Here is a 15,515-nt window from a genome sequence, read left to right as displayed (position 1 = left end):
AATGGTGTAAGAAAGTGGTCTAGTTTCATCCTTCTGCATGCTGCTGTCCAGTTCTCCCAGCACCATTTGTTAAAGAGACTGTCTTTTTTCCATTGGATATTCTTTCCTGCTTTGTCAAAGATTAGTTGGCCACACTTTTGTGGGTCCAATTCTGGAGTCTCTATTCTATTTCATTGGTCTATGTGTCTGTTTTTGTGCCAATACCATACTGTCTTGATGATTTCAGCTTTGTAGTAGAGGCTAAAGTCTGGGATTGTGATGCCTCCCGCTTTGGTCTTCTTCTTCAATATTACTTTGGCTATTCGGGGTCTTTTGTGGTTCCATACAAATTTTAGGATTGCTTGCTCTAGCTTGAGAAGAATGCTGGTGCAATTTTGATTGGGATTGCATTGAATGTGTAGATAGCTTTGGGTAGTATTGAAATTTTAACAATATTTATTCTTCCAATCCATGAGCATGGAATATGTTTCCATTTCCTTATATCTTCTTCAATTTCCTTCATAAGCTTTCTATAGTTTTCAGCATACAGATCTTTTACATCTTTGGTTAGGTTTATTCCTAGGTATTTTATGATTGTTGGTGCAATTGTGAATGGGATAAGTGTCTTTATTTGTCTTTCTATTGCTTCATTATTAGTGTATAAGAATGCAACTGATTTCTTTACATTAATTTTGTATCCTGCGACTTTGCTGAATTCATGTATCAGTTGTAGCAGACTTTTGGTGGAGTCTATCGGGTTTTCCATATGTAATATCATGCCGTCTAAAAAAAGTGAAAGCTTGACTTCATCTTTGCCAATTTTGATGCCTTTGATTTCCTTTTGTTGTCTGATTGCTGATGCTAGAACTTCCAACACCGTGTTAAACAACAGTAGTGAGAGTGGATATCCTTTCGTATTCCTGATCTCAGGGGGAAAGCTCTCAGTGTATCCCCATTGAGGTTGATATTAGCTGTGGGCTTTTCATAAATGGCTTTTATGATGTTTAAGTGTGTTCCTTCTGTCCAGACTTTCTCGAGGGTTTCTATTAAGAAAGGGTGCTGAATTTTGACAAGTGCTTTCTCTGCATCATTGAGAAGATCATATGGTTCTTATCTTTTCTTTTATTAATGTGATGTATCATGTTGATGGACTTGCGAATGTTGAACCAGACCTGCAGCCCAGGAATGAATCCCACTTGATCCTGGTGAATAATTCTTTTTATATGGTGTTGAATTAGATTTGCTAGTATCTTGTTGAGAATTTTTGCATCCATATTCATTACAGATATTGACCAGTAGTTCTCTTTTTTTTACTGGATGTCTGTCTGGTTTAGGAACCAAAGTAATCCTGGCTTCAGAGAATGAGTCTGGAAGTTTTCCTTCCCTTTCTATTTTTTGGAACAGCTTGAGAAGGATAGGTATTATCTCTGCTTTTAATGTCTGCTAGAATTCCCCTGGGAAGCCATCTGGTCCTGGACTCTTATTTGTTGGGAGATTTTTGATAACTGATTCAATTTTTTTGCTGGTTATGGGTCTCTTCAAGTTTTCTATTTCTTCCTGTTTGAATTTTGGAAGTGTGTGGGTGCTTAGGAATTTGTGCATTTCTTCCAGGTTGTCCAGTTTGTTGGCATATAATTTTTCATAGTATTCTCTGATAATTCCTTGTATTTCTGAGGCATTGGTTGTAATAATTCCATTTTCATTCATGATTGTATCTATTTGGGTCATCTCCATTTTCTCTGTGAGACAAGAACCTCTGGCCAGGGCTAGAGGTTTATCAATTTTGTTTATTTTTTCAAAAAAACAACTCTTGGTTTCACTGATCTGCTCTACAGATTTTTTAGATTCTATATATATTTTTTTCTGCTCTGATCTTTATGATTTCTTTTCTTATGCTGGGTTTGGGGTGTCTTTGCTGTTCTGCATCCATTTCCTTCAGGTGTTCTGTTAGGTTTTGTATTTGGGATTTTTCTTGTTTCTTGAGACAGGCCTGGATTGCAATGTATTTTCCTCTCAGGACTGCCTTTGCTACATCCCAAAGCTTTTGGATTGTTGTATTTTCATCTTCATTTGTTTCCATTTTTGTTTAATTTTGTCTCTAATTGCCTGGTTGATCCATTCATTCTTTAGTAGGGTGTTCTTTAACCTCCATGCTTTTGGAGGTTTTCCAGACTTTTTCCTGTGGTTGATTTCAAATTTCATAGCATTGTGGTCTGAAAGTGTGTATGGTATGATCTCAATTCTTTTATACTTCTAAAGGGCTATTTTGTCACCCACTATGTGATCTATCTTGGAGAATGTTCCATGTGTACTCTAGAATAAAGTATATTCTGTTGCTTTGGGATGCAGAGTTGTGAATATATCTGTCAAGTCCATCTGATTCAATGTAGCATTCAGGGCCCTTGTTTCTTTATTAATCCTGTGTCTCAATGATATATCCTTTGTTGTAAGTGGAGTATGAAAGTCCCCTGCAATTACCACATTCTTATCAATAAGGTTGGTTATGCTTGTGATTAATATTTTTATATATTTGAGAGCCTTCATGTTCAGCGCATAGACATTTATAATTGTTAGCTCTTCCTGTTGGATAGACCCTGTAATTATTATATAATGTCCTTCTTCATCTCTCATAACAGCATTTAATATAAAGTCTAGTTTGTCTGATATAATATGGCTACTCCAGCTTTCTTTCGACTTCTAGTAGCATTATAGGTAGTTCTCCATCCCCTCACTTTCAATCTGAAGGTGTTCACATTTCTAAAATGAGTCTCTTGTAGAAAGCAATTAGATGGGTCTTTTTTTTTTTATCCATTATGATACCCTATGTCTTTTGGTTGGAGCATTTATTCCATTTACATTCAGTGTTATTATAGAAAGATATGGGTTTAGAGTCATTGTGATGTCTGTAGGTTTCATTCTTGTGATGTCTCTGGTACTTTGTGGTCCTTGCAACATTTCACTCACAGAATCCTTGTAGGGCTGATCTAATGGTGATGAATGCTTTCAGTTTTTGTTTGTTTGGGAAGACCTTTGTCTTTCCTTCTATTCTGAATGACAGACTCACTGGATAAAGGATTCTTGGCTGCATATTTTTTCTGTTCATCACATTGAAGATTTCCTGCCATTCCTTTCTGACCTGCCAAGTTTCAGTAGATAGGTCTGCCGCTAGTCTTATGGGTCTCCCTTTTTATGTTAGAGTGTGTTTATACCTAGCTGCTTTCAGAATATTCTCTTTATCCTTGTATTTTCTGTTTTCACTATGATATGTTGTGCAGAAGATCGATTCAAGTTATGTCTGAAGGGAGTTCTCTGTTCTTTTTGGATTTCAATGTCTTTTTCTTTCCCCAGATCAGGGAAGTTCTCAGCTATGATTGTTCACATACACCTTCAGCCCCTTTCTCTCTCTCCTCTTCTTCTCTGGAATTCCTATTCTATGGATATTGTTGCAGTTGATTGCATCACTTAGTTCTCTAATTCTCCCCTCATACTCCTTGATTTTTTTCTTTTTCTCTGCTTTCTCTTTTTCCATAATTTTATCTTCTAATTCACCTATTCTCTCCTCTGCCTCTTCAATCTGAGCTGTTGTCGCCTCCATTTTATTTTGCACCTCATTTATAGCATTTTTTAGCTCCTCTTGACTATTTCTTAATCCCTTGACCTCTGTAGCAATAGATTTTCTGATGTCCTCTATACTTTTTTTCACCCCAGCGATTAATTTTGTGACTATAATTTTATTTTTTTTATTTATTTTTTTTTTAATTTTTTTTTTCAACGTTTATTTATTTTGGGACAGAGAGAGACAGAGCATGAACTGGGGAGGGGCAGAGAGAGAGGGAGACACAGAATCGGAAACAGGCTCCAGGCTCCGAGCCATCAGCCCAGAGCCCGACGCGGGGCTCGAACTCACGGACCGCGAGATCGTGACCTGGCTGAAGTTGGACGCCCAACCGACTGCGCCACCCAGGCGCCCCGTGACTATAATTTTAAATTCTTGTTCCATTATATTGCTTAAATAGTTTTTGATCAATTTGTTAGCTGTCGCTACTTCCTGGAGTTTCGTTTGAGAAGAATTCTTCTGATTTGTCATTTTGGATAGTCCTTGGGTGGCACCCAACTGCAGGGCACTTCCCCTCTGCTGTCTGGAGTAACTTGTGTTGGTGGGTGTGCCGCAGTCAGACCTGATGTCTGTCCCCAGCCCACTGCTGAGGCCATTAGTCAGACTGGTGTGTACCTTATCTTCTCCTCTCCCCGGGGCAGTACTCACTGTGGAGTGGTGTGGCCCCTGTCTGGGCTACTTGCACACTGCCAGGCTTGTGGTGCTTCATTAATGGGTTCTGGCATATTAGCTGGGGTGGATCCACAAGGTGCACAGTGTAGAGAGGGGCAGGCTTAGCTCTCTTTGCTGTAGGTGGTCCCCTGCGGGAGGGGTCCTGCAGCACAGGAACGGAAGCAGACCTATTGGAGGGATAGATCCACAGAAGCACAGCATTGGGTGTTTGCATGGTGCTAGCAAGTTCAGTGATGGGAATTGGTTCCCTTTGGGATTTCAGCTGGGTGATGGGAGAGGGAGATGGCACTGGCCCGTGCCTTTGTTCCCTGAAGAGCTGAGCTCTGTCATCCAGGGCTCAACACCTCTCCCTGCCAGTGTCCTCTTGCCCTCCCACTCTCTGAGCAGAGATGTTGACTTATTACATTCCAGATGGTAAGTCCCGCTGGCTGTCAGAACTCAAGCAGTCTGGCCCCTCCACTTTTGCAAGGCAGACTCAGGGATTCCGCCTTTCTGGGAGGGCTGCTCCTCCATCAACCCAGCTCTTTCCCACCAGTCTGTGTAGCGCACACTGCCTCTCTGCCCTTCCTACCCTCTTTCATGGGCCTCTTGTCTACACTTGGCTCCAGATAGTCTCTTCTGCCAGCCATCTGGTGGTTTTCTGGGTTATTTAGGCAGATATTTGTGGAATGTAAGTGATCAACACGATGAGGTGAGGCCAGTGTCCTCCTATGCTGCCATCTTCTGCTCCACTCTGTTTATGGATATTTAGAGGCCACTCACGTGTATCTGCATTACAGTACCAGGACACATTGCTTACAATAGACAACAATCAACTGTGAAAATAACGATCTCACTTCTTTAAACAGCTTCATTGAAATATAATTCACATACCATAAAATTCATGTATTTAAAATATACAATTCATTTTTTTGTATATTCACAGATATATATAACCATTACCACAGTCCATTTTGGAACATTTTCATCACCTCAAAAATATGCTATACCTTTAGAAATCATCCCTTACTCCCCTATGCCCCTTATCCCCAACAGTCTTAAACAGCCATTAATCTCCTCTGTTTCTATAGATGTCCCCAAACCAGATATTTCATAGGAATGGAATCATAATATGTGGTCTTTGGTGACTGCTTTATTTGTACTCAGTATAATACTTTCAATGTTCAACCACATTGTAGTCTGTAACAGCATTTCATTTCTTGTGCCAAAATAACATTTCATGGAAGTAATATATCATAGTTCGTTGATGAAACATTTGAGTTGTACCCACCCTTTAGCTATTGTGAGAATGCTGCTATAAACATATGTGTATGAGTTTTTGTGTAGATGCATATTTTCATTTCTCGTGGGTATATACCTAGGAGTGGAATCTCTGGGTTATAATTTATGTTTAATCAATTGAGGAACCACAAGACTGTTTTCCAAAACAGATGTTCTATGTTACATTCCCACTAGCAGTGTATGAAAGATCTGTTAACTTTAAAAATAAAATTGCCAGTTATTTTACCAGCCAAAAATGGGTGTACTTGGGAACAACAGAAAATTGCAATTCAGGACATGCATGCTATCACAGAACCATAGGCAAGCCCACAGAACAAAAGAGAGGGATGTTCTTTCATAGAAGAAAAAGGGAAGTTAGGATGGGCTGTTATGAACAAAGTAAACATTGAAGTAAAAGCAGTTCAAAATATAGAAGCTTCTCATTGGCTGAGTTGTGACAGTCTCTGGCAGGGCTGTTGCTGAGGGCATAGTAAATTATTAAATTCTTCTTGCTGCTGGCATAGTAAATTAGTATCCACATCTATCTCTTCCTGTTAGGTCTTCAACTGACCTGGAGTAGCAGGGCTTAAGAATTCCTTCTGTGTGTCTCCAGACTAATTGTAAATGAGAATTCCCTTTATTAATTTTCATGGATCCAATTTCTCCATATCCTCCCCAGAATTTATTATCTCAGCTTTTTATTCTAGCCATACTCTGGGTATAAATTTATATCAAATTATGGTTTTAATTAGTATTTTCCTGATGACTACTGATATTGAGCACTTTGTCAGATGCCTATTGTGCATTTGTACATATTCTTTGGAGAAATGTTTATTCAGATACTTTGCTCATTTTAAATTAAGTTATGTCTTATTATTAGGATGTAAGTGTTCATAAATTTTAGATGCAAGTCTCATGTTTCATATATGATTTGCAAATATTTTCTTCCATTTTATGGGTTGTCTTGTCAGTTTCTTGATGGTACCCTTTAAAAATCACAGATTTTAATCTTGATGAAGTTTAATTTGTCTATTTTGTTGTTGCTGCTGACGGTTTTGATGTCATATATAAGAATACTTCGAGAAATCCAAGGTTGTGAATCTCTACCGTCATGTTTTCTTCTAAAGTTTTGGTCATTTTAGTTCTTGTACTTATGTCTTTGGTCCATTTTGAGTTAATTTTTGTATGTAGAGTGTGGTAAGGATCCAACTTCATTTTTCTGCATGTGGCTTTCCACTTTTTCCAGTACTATTTGTTTAAAAAACCATTCGTTCCCTGTTAGAGAGCCTTAGAGCCCTTGTCAAAAATCACTTGAGCATAGAGTTTGTAGATTTATTTCTAGACTCTCATTTATATTATGCTGGTCTATATGTCTATTATTGTGTCAGTACCCCACTCTCTTGATTACTGTTGTTTTGTAGTAAGCTTTGAAATTAGATTCCTTATATTTTGTTTTTCTTTTTCAAGATTGTTTTGTCAATTCTAGCATCTTTACAATTCAATATGAATTATAGAATCAGATTGTCAATTTGTATAAAGAAGTTAGCTGAGTTTTTGATGGAAGTTGTATTCATTATGTAGCTATATTTGGGAAGTATTGCCATCTTTACAATATTAAGTCTTGTGATCTATGAATATGGAATGATTTTACAATTTTTTAGACTTTTTACACTTCTTTCAACAATGTTTTGTAATTTTCAGAAAATAAGTTTTCCCTTCATTTGTTACATTTATTATAATAATTTATTCTATATGATGACATTATAACTGGATATTTTCCAAATTTATTTTTGGATTTGAACAATTGCAATTTGAAATTGTGTAGAAATACAATTGATTTAATAGCTGTTTTAATGGATTCCTGAAGATTCTCAATACATATATTATAGAGTATTATACCCCTTGTTGTTCTTTTCCTTGCCTAATAGTCCTAGCTAGGACATCCAGTACAATGTTGGATAGAGCTGGCAAAAGTGAGCATACTTACATTGTTCCTGATTTCAAGAGGAAAGTAGCCAACACCTCAGTGTTAAATATTGTGAATATTATGTTGAGTATGTTTTCCATAAAGATTTTTTTTTCAGATTAAAGAACTTCCTTTTTTTGTAAGAACTTTCCTTCTATTCCTAGTTTATTGAGTATTATTATTAGAGGGTGTTAGATTTTATCAAATTATTTTTATCATATTGATATGATATATTAATTGATTTTTCAATATTGCACCAACCTTGCATCCCTATGACAAATTCTTTTGGTCATGTATAATTGTTAATATAAGTTGTTGAATTCAGTTTTCTAGTACTTAGTTGAGGTAAATGTGTCCCTATACAGAAGAAGTATTGCTCTACAGAAAAGTGTCTATTCATGTCTTCTGCCCATTTCTTCACTGGATTATTTGTTTTATGGGTGTGGAGTTTGGTGAGTTATTTATAGATTTTGGATACTAACCCTTTGTCCGATATGTCATTTGCAAGTATCTTTTCCCATTCCATCGGATGCCTTTTAGTTTCGTTGATTGTTTCCTTTGCTGTGCAGAAGCTTTTTATCTTCATGAGGTCCCAATAGTTCATTTTTGCTTTTAATCCCCTTGCCTTTGGAGATGTGTCAAGTAAGAAATTGCTGTGCTGAGGTCAAAGAGGTTTTTTCCTGCTTTCTCCTCTAGGGTTTTGATGGTTTCCTGTCTCACATTCAGGTCCTTCATCCATTTTGAGTTTATTTTTGTAAATGGTGTGAGAAAGTGGTCTAGTTTCAACCTTCTGCATGTTGCTGTCCAGTTCTCCCAACACCATTTGTTAAAGAGACTGTCTTTTTTCCATTGGATATTCTTTCCTGCTTTGTCAAAGATTAGTTGGCCATACTTTTGTGGGTTCAATTCTGGAGTCTCTATTCTATTCCATTAGTCTGTGTGAGAAGGAGGCAGGTGAACCATAAGAGACTCTTAAAAACTGAGAATAAACTGAGTGTTGATGGGGGGTGGGAGGGAGGGGAAAGTGGGAAATGGGCATTGAGGAGGGAACATGTTGGGATGAGCACTGGGTGTTGTATGGAAGGCAATTTGACAATAAATTTCATATTTAAAATAAAGGAAGGCAATGAGTCAGTTCAGGAAGCAACAAATGGGTTCAGTGGGCAGGTTATCACAAATTACTCTGAGAACATTTAGATGACTTTCAAAGTTTATCGATGAAAAAAAATTGTTCTTTATGTACTTTATGAAATACAAGAAAATATAGTGATGCTGCATTTCATAGAGTCATTTCTGTTCAATACTGTTTCATCTGTCCATTAAAGACTTTAGGATTGATTTAAAAAAAAAGAAGTATTGCTTTATAGTTTTCTTTTTTTCATGATGGCTTTTGTCTGATTTTGGTATCTAATAAATACTGGCTTCATAGAACAAGTTGAAAAGTATTTTCTTCTTTTCTGTTTTTTGGGAGAATTTGTGAAGAATTGGTATTAATTCTTCTTTAAATGTTAGCAAATTCAACCGTGGAATCATCTGGTCCTGGGATTTTATTTATGAGTAGTGTTTTGATTATTATTTTAATCTTTTCAATTATTTTAGGTCTGTTCAGACTGTCTCTTTTGAGGGATAAGTTTTGGAAGTTTGTGTCACTCTAGACTTCTTCCAATTTTGTCTAAATTACTTAATTTGTTGACATATAATTCATAGTATTCCTTTGTATTTCTTTCTATTTCTGTAATCAGTAGTAATGTTCCCTCCGTCATTTCTCATTCTAGTAATTTTAGTCTCCTCTCTTTTTGTCTTAGTTAATTTAGCTACGTTTTGACAATTTTCTTGATTTTTTCAAAGAACCAGGTTTTGTTTCCATTGATTTTCTCTATTATTACTTTAATTCTCTTTCTCAGTTGCTTATTTATTTTCAACACAATCATCAATATTTCCTTCTTTCTGCTTACTTTAGGTTTAGTTTCCTCCTTTTTTCCAGTGTCTTATGATGGAAGATGAAGATATTGTTTCACATCTTTATTGTTTCTTAATATACACATTTATATGCATATGTTTCTTTCCCAGCACTGCTTTAGCTTCATCCCAGAGGTTTTTGTATGTTGTATATTCACTTTATTTTGAAATATTTTATGGTTTCCCATTTGATTTATTTTAAGCGTTTTTTAAATTTCTACATATTTGTAAACTTCTTAAAATCTTCCTACTGTTAATTTCCAGTTGCATTCCATTGTAATCAGGTAATCGTTGTACATTTCTAATGGATTGAAACTTTTATTGTGATTAAATGTTCCTCATTAGCTCTGGCGACTTTTTTTGTTGTTATTTTAAAGTTTATTTGTCTGATACCATTTTTACCACTCCAGCTTTATTCTGGTTATGATTGCATGTTTTTTTCCATCCTTTTACTTTCAATTTATTTGTATATTTTAATTTGTTTATGTTTATTTATTTATTTTGAGAGAGAAAGAGAGAGAGAAGAACGAGCACACAAGGTGGGGAAGGGCAGAAAGAAGGAGCACAGAATCCCAAACAGGCTCCACACCATCTGTGCAGAACCCAATGTGGGACTCAGACTCATGAACCATGATATGACCTGAGCCAAGATCAAGGTTCAGATGCTTAACCAAATGAGCCACCCAGGCACCCCCATATATTTTAATTTTTAAAGTATGTCTTCTGTAGCAACGTGGATGGAACTGGAGAGTGTGATGCTAAGTGAAATAAGCCATACAGAGAAAGACAGATACCATATGGTTTCACTCTTATGTGGATCCTGAGAAACTTAACAGGAACCCATGGGGGAGGGGAAGGAAAAAAAAAAAAAAAGGACGTTAGAGTGGGAGAGAGCCACTGTTAAAAACTGAGAACAAACTGAGGGTTGATGGGGGGTGGGAGGGAGGGGCGGGTGGGTGATGGGTATTGAGGAGGGCACCTTTTGGGATGAGCACTGGGTGTTGTATGGTAAACCAAGTTGTCAATAAACTTCATATAAAAAAAAAATAAAGTATGTCTTCTATAAACATTATGTAGTTGGATCATGGGGGTTTTGTTTTGTTTTGTTTTTAATCCAGTTTGGCAATATCTTTTGATTATATTATTCAATCCATTCACTTTTTATGTTTTTGTTGATATAGTTGAATTTTTGTCTAGTGTTTTACCTTTTGTTTTCTATATATATCTTATGTCACTCTCATTGTTCCATTATTTTTTTACTGCTTTCTTTTACATTAAAATATTTTTCTAATGTGTGTGTGTGTGTGTGTGTGTGTGTGTGTGAGAGAGAGAGAGAGAGAGAGAAGGAGAAAGAGAAAGATGGAGAGAGAGACAGAGAGGCAGAGAGACAGACAGAGACAGAGAGAGTGTATGTGGGTATGTTTGCTCTGGATTTACCACATATCTTTAAGTGAAACTGTTTCTGATTCATACTTGCATAATCTCAGTGATATATAGAAACATTACTTTTATGTAGCTCTATTCCCTTTCCCCCTTTTTGTAGTATTGTTGCTATACATATTACAACTATTAATGTTACATTCCAACAATCCATTATTAAGGAGTGCATTTGGCATGATTAACACCAGGTGATATATGGAATCATTGAGTCACGATATTGTACACCTGAAACAAATATAACATTGTATATTAACTAACTGGAATTAAAAACTTTTCAAAAATGCATTATTTTAAATGTTAGTATACCATATCCTTAGTCCAATACATTTCCCTTCCACCTACCTCCGTATAACACATATTTCTATATATTCTAAATACAATGGTACATTATATACATTATTGTTTTATACAATTGCTTTTTTAAATTATCTAAGAGAATTAATTAGAAAGATATGTATTTCTACCTTCGTTTAATCACAGCTGGTCAGATGTGATGTTTGAAATTGTACATGTGATTCAAGGGCAGAAGGTTGGTCACCCTCACACAAGTCTTGAGTACCACACATTTTTAATCACTATCCTATTTGGCTCCAGTGCATGCATTTGTTATGGGAATTATTACATAGTATCTTTGTCAGTCAAGTCTTGTAAGAGAGATCCAAACTCAAATGTTGTAATTCAAATGGCTTTAGCAAAGGAAATACTTCTAAAATGTGGAAAATGTGTAAAGGAACAGTGGGGTCGTGCAGTGCTCTGTAAGTAGTTTTACAGCCTCCAGAGATAAAAAGGTAAGTGTACAGGAGTTATTTTAGTACCTCAAATGACTCCATTGGTTCTACTTATTTCATTGATTGCTTTAAGCCATTCTCCAGGACTGGAGAATAGAGAAGACAGAACCAGGAGACCACAGACTTTATCCCATCCCAACTATTGATCTTCAGCATTACCTAAAAAGGACTGTTCCATCTCTGTGCCCTGACAAATTCAAGTTATCTTGAAAAGCTCTAGAGAGGGCAGGGTTGGTATGGTTTGCCCAAAGGCCATTGTACAGGTCATGAATCAGGTATTCTGTCTTGGGAGATCACTTTCTGAGGAAAGCTATAGACCCTTGAGCCATAAATTTCACATTTGTACTTAAGAACCATTTTATACATTTTTAAAGGTGGTTTAGAAAAGTCATGTCCTTAGACTGTAAACTACACTCACTCCCCTTCCCAATACACACACACACACACACACGTTCCTGTGGGAGTTCAGAAAAAAAAAGAAAAGAAATTGCTTTCTCTGAGAGGGGTAGCCATTTGGACTAGGCTTGGAGATGGATTTTGAATGGGGAAAGCACAGGCAAGGGGCTGAGGGATGAGAAGTAGCCTAACCATGTCACAAAAATGATAGTGGAAGGGGCCATTATTCATAATTACATTCAGATACCAGTCTGGACAGTAAAGATAAAAAACAGATCCATATTTATCTTGCACAGACACAGCTTTGAGTGTTGGAGTTTGCTTTTTGGTACAATGTGAGAAAGAATAGCATACTCTTATTAAGAAATATCATTGATGTCCACTGAAAGAGAGGTTATATTTCTCTCAGGAAAGAAAACTTTAGGTATGCCATAAAAATATTCAAATTTCCCCTTTTGCTTTAACTTCTAGAAATCTTAGAGCCAAAGGTAGGCCTAAAAGTAGTAAGCATAGAGAAATACACAAATAGTAACTTCATATGGCCATAAGCTTTGCATTTTACATACTAATTCATTCCTGGTCTTACCTTAAATTTTCTACTCTCATTTTTCCTTTGTACTTATATATTCCTTCAAGTAATTTTAATTTTAATTTTAATTTTAATTTAACTTACTGAAATTAATGCATTTTTTATAATCTGCTTTAAATCCTTCCTTAAATAGGTTAGGGTATAAATAAGTATATAAATGTGATAGTCAAGGTGGTAAGTATTTTGTGGGACTAATAATAGATTTTGACATCATTTACTAGGTTGTAACAATACCAATATCTTGTGGATCTATTTCTCCAGCAGAGGACAAAGAAATAATTTCTAGTTATTAGGTGTCTATTGCACAAGAATGGTGCTTGGTGTTTTGTTATGTTATTTTTCTTATGTTTTATTTGTTATATTATTTAATCCTCACAACCCCATGAGGTGACTGTTTATTTTCCTGGGCTATAAATTAAGATATTGAGTTTAAGTGATCCTACGTGAAACAGTACATCATCTGGTCCAAAGTAGCAAGATTTGAATTTGCAAGAAGATGGAAGTGAGTAGGAGGACCTAAGGCTCTCCTCACCCCACAAATGCAACTAGATAACTGTTAAATCACCTTAAATACCCCAGAAATCAACCTGAAGAATTGACAAAACAAATTCCACAACTAAAGGGAGAGAAGAGGTCACACGGTAGAAGGTAGGAAGCTCAGAAATGTGGTTTAAAGGAGAAATTAATTCTGGCTGCTACAGAGGGGAAGGAGCCATGATTGAGGAGAAGGGTGCCAAAGAAAGGAACACACAGGAAGAACGTTTCTCTGTAGCCATTGGTTTAGAAAATGAGACGGGCTGGATTTTGTGCATTCTTGAATTCAGTGGTGCTTAAAGTGTGAAATTTTAAAGGTCAGTGGGTGGCTGAAATAGAGCCCAGAGGGCAGTGTGCTGCTCTTGTAGAGAAAGCAGGCAAACAACCTGGAAGCATATAGCATGGAAACAGTGACTTGAAGAACCCCTGGGGCACACAGTGGGGAGGTTTTTTGTTCTTCTCAGAGAATGGGTTGAGAGAAAGCATTCAGGGATCTACCTTAATGAGAACAAAGTAGCTGGCTGGTGCCAATTCCTCCCCCTATCCCTTAGCATAAACATAGTCGCTTACAGGACTGAGCTCAGCATAGGCAATGGCTGCCTAACTTGATTTTACTAAGTACCACCTACCTGTGCTCAAGTGGAAATACCATTCTCAGTCATACTTACTTCAGTCCCAGTGTGGTGAGCCCATTCCCCAGAAAAGCAGCACAAACCCCTGCCTACACCAGTTCTCCATATCAGAGTTTTGCAGGGCCTCAGTTCTGGTGGAGGTGGTAATGGGTTTCATTTCACAAACATTCCAAAGCACACCTAGTTAAAACTAACCACGGTCAGACCAGGGACCAAACACTGCCCAGAGCAGACAAGGACAATCTTTACAGATGACTGGCCTGAGGTATTGAGCACCCAGAAAACAAAAGCAGAGGGCATGCAGCACAGACTGGAGGCACTCCCTGAAATACCAGACCTTGGACACTACATGACCTCTTCTTCATAAGGCCATTATTTTCAGGAGGAGGAGGAATAGCTGGATATTCTAACACAGAGAATGAGGCAGAGACTTAGACAAAATGAGACAGAAGTATTTATACCAAATGAAGAAACAAGATAAAACCACAGCCAAATATCTAAGCGAAATACATACATGTAACATGCCTAATGGAGAATTTAAAACATCAATCATAAGGATACTCACTGAGCTTGAGAAAAGAATTGAAAATATCAGTGAGACCCTTACCACAGAGATAAAATAGTTTAAGAATCAATCAGAGATGAAAAGTGCAATAAATAAGAATAGAAACACAGTTGATACAATGAATAGCAGGCTGGAAGAAGCAGAGGAATGAACTAATGATCTAGAAGAGAAAATAATGGGAAGCAATGAATTTGAACAAAAGACAAAGCATTAAGCAAAATGAGAATAGACTTAGGTAACTCAGTGACTCCATCAAACATAATAACATGTGTTTTATAGGAGTCCCAGAAGAAGAAGAGAGAGAAAAGGGGACAGAAAATTTATTTAAAGAAACAATACCTGAAAACTTCCCTAATCTGAGGAAGGAAAGACATGCAGATCCAGGAGGCACAAAGAACCGCCATAAAAATAAACAAAAGCAGGCCCACACCAAGACATATTGTAATTAATTTTGCAATATATACTGATAAAGAAAGTATCTTAAAAGTACCAAGAAATAAGAAATCATTAACTTACAATACAGAACCCATAAGCATAGCAGGATAATTTTCAACAGAAACTTGGCAAGCCAGAAGGTAGTGGCATGATATATTCACAATGATGAATGGAAAAATATGCAGCCAAGAAAACTCTATCCAGCAAGGCTATCATTAAGAGTAGAAGGGGAGATGAAGAGTTTCTCAGATAAACAAAAAGTAAAGAAGTTAATAACCACTAGATTAGCCCTGCAAGAAATATTAAAAGAGACTTTTTCAGTGGAAAGGAGAGACTAAAAGTGATAGTATAGAGGCAGGAAACACAAAAGCAGTAAAGATTAATATTTCTGTAAAAAAATCAAGAACTCACAAAAGATGATATAAAATATAATACCATATACCTAAAATGTAGGAAAGAACGGAGTAAATACTGAGTTCAAGCTTAAATGACCATCAACTTAATATAGACTGCTATTTGAAGAAGAGGTTATATACAAACCTAATGGTAACCATATATCAAAACCACTAATAAACATACAAAAAATAAAGAGAAAGAAATCTAAACATATCACTTAAAAATTAAAAAAAAAAAAACCAAACACATGCACCCCCATGTTTATAGCAGCACTATCAACAATAGCCA

Source organism: Lynx rufus, unplaced genomic scaffold (assembly GCF_022079265.1).
Source record: "Lynx rufus isolate CCGP_SWC_20201006 ecotype Redwood Valley unplaced genomic scaffold, mLynRuf1.p SCAF_9, whole genome shotgun sequence".
Taxonomy (NCBI): domain Eukaryota; kingdom Metazoa; phylum Chordata; class Mammalia; order Carnivora; family Felidae; genus Lynx; species Lynx rufus.
This window is presented reverse-complemented; position numbering follows the sequence as displayed.